The sequence below is a fragment of the Acyrthosiphon pisum genome, chromosome X (genome assembly GCF_005508785.2).
Source record: "Acyrthosiphon pisum isolate AL4f chromosome X, pea_aphid_22Mar2018_4r6ur, whole genome shotgun sequence".
In the NCBI taxonomy this organism is placed as follows: domain Eukaryota; kingdom Metazoa; phylum Arthropoda; class Insecta; order Hemiptera; family Aphididae; genus Acyrthosiphon; species Acyrthosiphon pisum.
This window is the reverse complement of record NC_042493.1, coordinates 128473944-128481599: the sequence shown is the minus strand read 5'-3', so window position 1 is coordinate 128481599 and position 7656 is coordinate 128473944. Positions and strand designations below refer to the sequence as shown.

The window sequence follows — 7656 nt, the reverse complement described above, 5'->3', positions numbered from 1 at the left end:
CCAAAAACCAAAATCGATTTTCTCGAAAACAGATTTTGCGTAAAAATTCCCGTTTTTCCTTAATTTTTCTTTTGTTTTTCACGGCGCTTTTGAAAACTATTGGAAAAATTTTACTTTTGACCCCCCAAAGTACCAACTAGATCAGTGGTCTTCGACCTTTTTGGACTCGCGACCCACTTTTTTAGGCCCACATTTTTCGCGACCCACGTAAGCTCTGTAGAAAAAGAAAGCTAAAATTGCTTAATGCCTATATTGTATACTAATACCTATTATAACTGAATAAACTGAATATACTCTGATTTGATATCCATTATATTATAGATTATATAAACTGCATTTTTATTTATTTCATCTATTAAACTTATTTTTTATTTTAAAAATAAGACGTATCGCGACCCAATTTTAAAGCTTACGCGACCCAAAAATGGGTCGCGACCCACCGGTTGAAGACCACTGAACTAGATTCACTTTCCTATCAGAAAAGGTATTGTTGAAGAAAATCCAAGCACTTTTACTGTCCTAAAACGTGATGACAGACACAAAAATAAAAAAAAAAATAAAAAAACACACATCATTGTAAAATCAATACATTCATCGTTCCACTCAGAATCTAAAATGTATTAAAAATTTAACTGCATTCACTGCAGTTTATTTAAAAAAAACTATTAGGTACTTAATATGTCATATTAATTTTTATAAAACATTTGAATGTGTTTATTAAAAAAAATTGAATTTAATAATTTATAATAATAATTAATAATACCTACACATTGGCTTGTTTATTATTTAAGGAAAACATAGAGAAATCTGATGATGTATCACGGGCAAAGCCCCCCACAATTCTGCCATACAAATTGATTTTGATCCCTCCCCCCAATCAAACATTCTCAATTGCGCCACTGCTCAGTGCTCTCTGCCCCGCCCGCACCGCCGCCGAATCGGCGTCTCCTTCGCCCGTTGTCTAGGACTCGGCGGTGATCGTACACTAGCGCGCCCGCGAGTTTGTGCGTGTGTTTGCGATGCCCGCCGCTGCACCGACGACGCGGTACAGTCGGCCGTCTCCGTCAGGCACCCGGCGGCTACCGACACGTCTCGCTCGTTCACGCACTCGTTCAGACACTCCTACGCTGCCGCAGCGCATGGTGGTGGATGGTCGGGCGAGGGGGTGAACACTAAACGTCATGTGTGGCGGCGGCGGCGGGCCCATGCTACAGCCCCGAGGCCCGAAGGCCAAACGCGATAAGACGTATTAAGTGCGCGGGGCAGTCTAAGGTCTTATATTATGTATAATAGTCTCCCGATGCTCGGGAAATGCGATCAAAATAGGGAAAAAACATTTACTGGAACACATTATTATTTTTGGAAAAAATGATTTAATCCGAAATTGTTACTTGTACCTACATAGGTAGTACATAGTACGATTTTAAAACATTTAATTCCGGAATCCGGGCCTAATAATGTTAAGTATTATGAATAATTTAAAATTGTAATACTTACGTCAAGTCCAAACTTCTGTTTTAAAAAAAATCCAATGGAGTACTACTAGTTGCTGGTAATTTACTTTTTTTTGCTCCATTTTTCATAGTTAAATTAAAATGAACTTTTTTGCCAAACTATGTCTGTTCCGATATAATAGTTTGTCAAAATCCAATAAACATTTATTACAATGGCGCGCGTTCCAAAGGATATATCATGACAAAATATATTTTGTCATGGGATATATTATTATATTATTACAAACACATTAATTGATACAATGTTCTCTTGTTCGAATTACATTTGCTCCAATGTCTATCGGAACGAATAATATTTGTGGAACATTGTGGAACTCGGTGGTTTGTGTGCGGCGTGTACTTTTGCGGTATGATAGCAGTATCGTTGTTATCACCGTAATAGTGTTTGGCGTTTAATCTGGTTTTTTTTAATATTTTATTATATTTGTATGCTTTTAATAGGGTTCGTTCTTTGATTGTGAAGTTTTTGTAACACTTTAAATGCCACCGAAAGTCTGTATTCCGATGGTTCAAATGAATATGGTGGTACTGATCGCATTTTCGTTATTTATGTGTGTTTTCATCGGCTGTCTCAATATTTCATTTAAAAAAGTTCGGCCAAGTAAATCATTTTTATACACCTAATATATCGGCTTAAATCACTCAAAATCGTAAGTCTAAAATGATAAATTTTTTTACGGGAGAGGAAAATAACATTTCAAACATTTTGACAGCCTGATTCCCTAATATTAGCAAACATCGTACCTCCCATCTTTCTTATGAATTTTTCTAGGCCTTAAAATCATTACATCGGAGATGCGACGATTTATAATTGTCAATTTCATAATTCATTTTTGATTAAATTATACAATTTCAGTTACGAACTTATCGAATTTTCATTAGTACCTATTTACTACCTATAATATTTACCTATACAGTTTGCAATCTTTTATTTGTTGTTAGGTACCTACTACATAATAGTATAATATTGTTTCTCCGCATTTGAATTTATTTTTCATTTCAATAAAATGTAATATTTGCTTAAATCTTTGGATATAAAAAAGTTCTTATATTAACCCATAAACGCCGTGCTTTGCCATATGGCAACATAGATTTTTTACAATAATTTTTAAGATATAACATATTATGTTTTCAACAAATGTTGGTTAAAATTGTAAATAAAAAAATTCCGGCGCTAATGGGTTAACTGATTGTGTTATTTACTTTGTCTATGAACTATTAGTCAAGGATAAATTCAGCACATCCCATTACAAATGTTATTAACACAATTAACATGAAATCGTCAAAGCTGCAAACATAGAAATGATTCTGACGATTCTGTACTATTAAGATGTTGTCAAACAGTACTATTAAAATTTCTAAAAATACTGGTTTGTAAAAAATAATTACGGACATGTGAGTATACCACTTATAATTTTATTTTTTTGTTCTATGATAGATATGTTTACTCAAAGTTATTCAGATTGAAGTAATGATCGGAATCATGATGCCAATAATAACCGTGAACGTGATTATGATCGATTAAAGCAACAATTTCATACATCAATGCATGAGTTGGTGATGTTGAGGAGGTAATTAATTATTTTAATATTAAATCTGAAAATAATTTTAGTATCACACATTTTGTTTTGTTAACACAGACAATACGGAGAAACAGTGCAAAGATACGACCAGGCAAGGAAAAAATTAGAATATTATTGCGGTTAAAATCAAGTTGTGATTATTAAAATTGAACATGCTGCAATCATTCCGTGCTAAACTAGCAAAACTAGCAAAATTTTGAATAGATCTGAACAGGTACATATTTCTTATTGATTTTTAAACATTAGAAGGAGAAGCACAATCGATTTTACAGATAATAATTATTTTATCCATTTTCAAAATTTCTTTGTAATTTTTATAGGTATTAAACTTATTAAATAATAGTAGGCCCACTATTTATGGTATTAATTGGGGTATTAATGACATATTAGTAGATTACTGCCTACAAATTGTTTGTTCTGCATATTATGAATTTTAGTTCAGTATTTTTGATCTTGTCTAATAATCTAATCAAATTCTTAACACATATGTACTATATACATCATAATATTCTTATGCTAAATAGCAAATACATATTTATTTTTGATATATTAATTATTTACCTATATTATTAATTTTTGTAAGCGTTTGTTAACTTGTATTATATCTCTTTATTTTTAATACTAATAATAATAAATTAAATATTTTAGATATTTAAAAAAAAATTACTACTAAGAGGTTTTGGAAGTGGTCCTTCAGCGACAGATCAGTATAGAAAAATCAGTAAAACTTCCTGGAATTAATATATTTTGTGTTGACTGTAGTGAAGTTTTTATATCTTCTATTACTGAACATAGTGCTGCTTCCAAAGTGGGTATTCAAGTCAGAGTTCAGCTCTAAATGTTAGTGGAATAAACATGAGATGAGCAACATATCAGTTAGATGAAAATATTTTACAGCTATGTGGAAACTCAGTTACAATGCTGGTACAATGCAGCCCAGATAGTATGTCTTAATATGAGGTGTTTCTATGCAAAACGTGTTATCTCCATTTTCAATAAAATCGAGTTATACATCAATCTTATCGAAAAAATAGCGATAAATCGATTAAATCTGTTATTATTTGTCAAAACATGTTATTTCCAATAGATTTTTTTTCCAAAACGTTCCATATCCACTTTCCTTCAAAACGTGCTATTTCCTGTACTAAATCATAGGTCATACTTTTCATTTTTTTCCAAAACGTAGTATATCCATAATTTAATTCATAATGTGCTATTTCCATTTTACATCAAAACGTGTTATTACCCATGTTATTGGTATAGCAATTAAGCTACGTTTAATGCAAAACGTGCAATGCCAAAATGGTTTAATCCTTTAAAATTAAAATTATTTCATCAATTTATATTAAAATATGATGTTGTTTAGTACAAAACCAACAATTATAAATAGAAAAATTATATTAAAATATATAAAAAAAAAGTTATATTATAAGCCCATCCATATCCACAAGATTGTAATTTCCTGCCAAAGTTCATGATAGCGGCTTTTGGCTTCTTTGTGATAGTACCTACTAATAGCTGTGTTATCGTGTTAATAATTAAAATTCATAATACCATATATCGGATTATTTCCATGACAAAAATAATATAGGTAGGTACTTTAAAATGTAATTATATTAATTTGTCATGGATATTACATACTAACTTCTAAGTTATAAAAAATATTTGAACTATAAGAAGCTATGTTGCAATCTAAGCGAGCCAAGCTTATGGCGGATAATATATAATAATAATAATAATAATAATAATATTTATTCTCCAACAAACAATATATGCAATAATATATACCTATTTAGTATGATCTTATAAAGAACTTTGTATGTTCATATACTAAATTTTAAATTTAACAACGCAGTTCTATTGGTTTATTGAATTTAATAAAAATAAAAAATTTCCACGTGCTTATTATATAATTTAGTTGTTAATTGTTATCATGATTCATTATATTTTGTGAAGAATTAAAGTGAAGAATACTTATTAATTCTTAATTTTTTTTTTTTAATACTTGGTAGGTATATTCTTATATTTAGATATTTTTAGTATCATACATTATTATATATTATTTAGTATGATCTCATCAAGAATCATCTTTAATCATATACTAAATTTTAAATGTTACAAGGCTGTTTTATTGTTTTATTGAGTTTGATATAAATAAATATTTTATATGTGCTTATTGTATATCTAAAACATATTCGAACTGTTACGTCTTGATCCCAAGTATAGAAAAAAATTATTGTAATATTTTTATAAAATCTGTACAAAATTAAAATAATGGAAATAGGTAATACGTTTTGAAGAAACTTACAAAACGAACTACAACGATATTTTATATCAAAAACGTATCATTTCTGGAAATGACACGTTTTGCAGAAAATCAAAACAAAAAACCTTTTAAAAAATTATCAAATAATTTAATATTTTTTATTTCTCAAACAGCTTCCTTTTCTAAAAATAAATATTTAATTTTTAAAAGTTACCAATAAGTCCTAACTTGTCCGGTTCGTTTGTAACAGAAAATCACTATTCCTGAAAAAAGCAGTTTTTGGAAATTACACGTTTTGCATAGAAACACCTTAATTAGTCCATTAATAATTTTGTATAAATAAATGTTAACTAATTTAAGTTTTTAGAATACGAAGAGCTACAACGCACCAAAATTACAATTAGCAGCCGTTCAAAAACTCCAACACCATGCAATTTACCTACTGTTAAAAGAAAGTTTGTATAATATGCTTCAATTATAGCTCATGGATTGGCTTCACTAACTCGACGAAAGAGTGATCAAAATACAGATAGTAGAAGTTTAATAGCATATGAACCACAGTATTTTATTATGGATACAAGGAAGTGTAGTAACTTAGGAATAAGCCTAGTTGGAGGAAATGCTGTTAGAATATTAATTGTACATGGTGTTAACTTAAATTCATTGGCTTATAACGCAGGTTTATGGTTCGGCTACTTTAAATTTGTCTATTTTGATTAATCTTAATAATAAATGTATAGTTTATTTACAAATATTTTTTTTTACCCACAGAACTGGTGATTGTATACTTGAATGTAATGGAACAGATTTAAGAGAAGCAACTGCTGAAGAAGCCGCTTTTGAATTAGCCAAGCCAGCTGAAAATGTCACAGTTCTAGCAAAATATTTAATTGATAGCAAGTAGTAAAATTATTTAAAAATTATAATTACATTTTCTCAACGAAAAAATATGTATTTTTAATCATTTGTTTATTATAATAGAATACAATAAAATAAAGAATAAATCTGTTGATATATTTTATATCCGAGCACTGTTTGATCGTACAATTGAATTAAGTGAAGCTGGTAGTAATTCTTCTCAGCTACAATTTCACAAAGATGATGTTAATTATGTAGATAACACAATGTATAATGGTGTTGTGGGTAATTGTTGAGCGTGGTTAGTTGATCACAATGGCTATAAACAACAAGTTGGCATTATACTTAGTAAATACAAGTAGTTATATTTAAAATTTAAATGCAATAACATTTTTTAATACAATGATCTATTGTTAAGTTTAATTTTTTTATTGTTTAGTAGTTGAAGAAGAACTTGTAATTAGATGTAGTGGAAAAAAAATTAAAAAGTAATGTACAATGTGCAACAATATGCAGTTTTTTTAAACGCGAAAATCATCAACGCAGTAGTTTCAAAGAGTTGGCTAGTTTTTCAAATACAAACTTGGGTTGGTATAGTAGTGATTCTGGTAATTTACACACGATTATAAAGAACAGGTTAGACGTCGGCAATATGATTTGTACACAACTGCCCGGTCACAACTCGTTACAGTTTACGTAGTTGTAATAATATGCGCTAGGTTGGCGCTGCCAGTTAAACAGGCTATCTCATAATAAGTCTATGATGATGTTCTTTATAAACGTGTAATATCAAATCTATGAGTTACCTGCATTAATTATTCGAACTTTAAATACTTATAAAAAAAAACTGTGACTAAGGATTTTTAATATTTTTCAAATGTCATTGTAACAATATATTAAATTTTCAAGCTTTTTTACCCAACAAATAAAGTTTTATTGACATTCATAGAAAAAAAGACTAATAAATTGGAAACTGAAAATGTTCCTAGACAGTTCAAAACAAATCAAAATATTTTGAAAATGTTGTGTATAGAAAATGCAAATATAAACAACCAGTGAAAATTGCATGTATATAATATGCAGTATTAAGTTGCACCAAAGTCCAAAAACCAAAATCGATTTTATCAAAAACAAATTTTGCGTAAAAATTCCCATTTTTCCTTAATTTTTATATTGTTTTTCCCGGCGCTTTTGAAAACTATTGAGAATTTTAAAATTTGACCTCCCGAATGAACCAACTAGATAGATTTACTTACCTATCAAAAATCGAAGCAGTTTTACTGCCTCAAACGGTGGTGGGACACAAAAATTAAAAAATACCTACATATCATTGTAAAATCAATACATTAATTTGCTCCGTTCCGAATCTAATATGTCCAAGGAACAATATTTTGGGCTCATATTTAGTATAAAAACATTATTTAGTTCACAATTT

The 7656-nt window shown here is 29.5% G+C and overlaps 2 long non-coding RNA genes across 2 annotated transcripts; both read left to right on the top strand.

Annotated features, from left to right (window-relative positions):
- Positions 1–2961: 2961 nt before the first annotated feature.
- Positions 2962–3321, top strand: LOC107885237. The gene is made up of 2 exons (XR_003838724.1): positions 2962–3085; positions 3155–3321. It is a non-coding gene; the product is annotated as an uncharacterized LOC107885237 (long non-coding RNA).
- A 430-nt stretch (positions 3322–3751) lies between these two features.
- On the top strand, positions 3752–6292 carry LOC107885236. Its single transcript, XR_003838723.1, has 3 exons — positions 3752–4040; positions 5731–6049; positions 6135–6292. It is a non-coding gene; the product is annotated as an uncharacterized LOC107885236 (long non-coding RNA).
- Positions 6293–7656: the final 1364 nt, after the last annotated feature.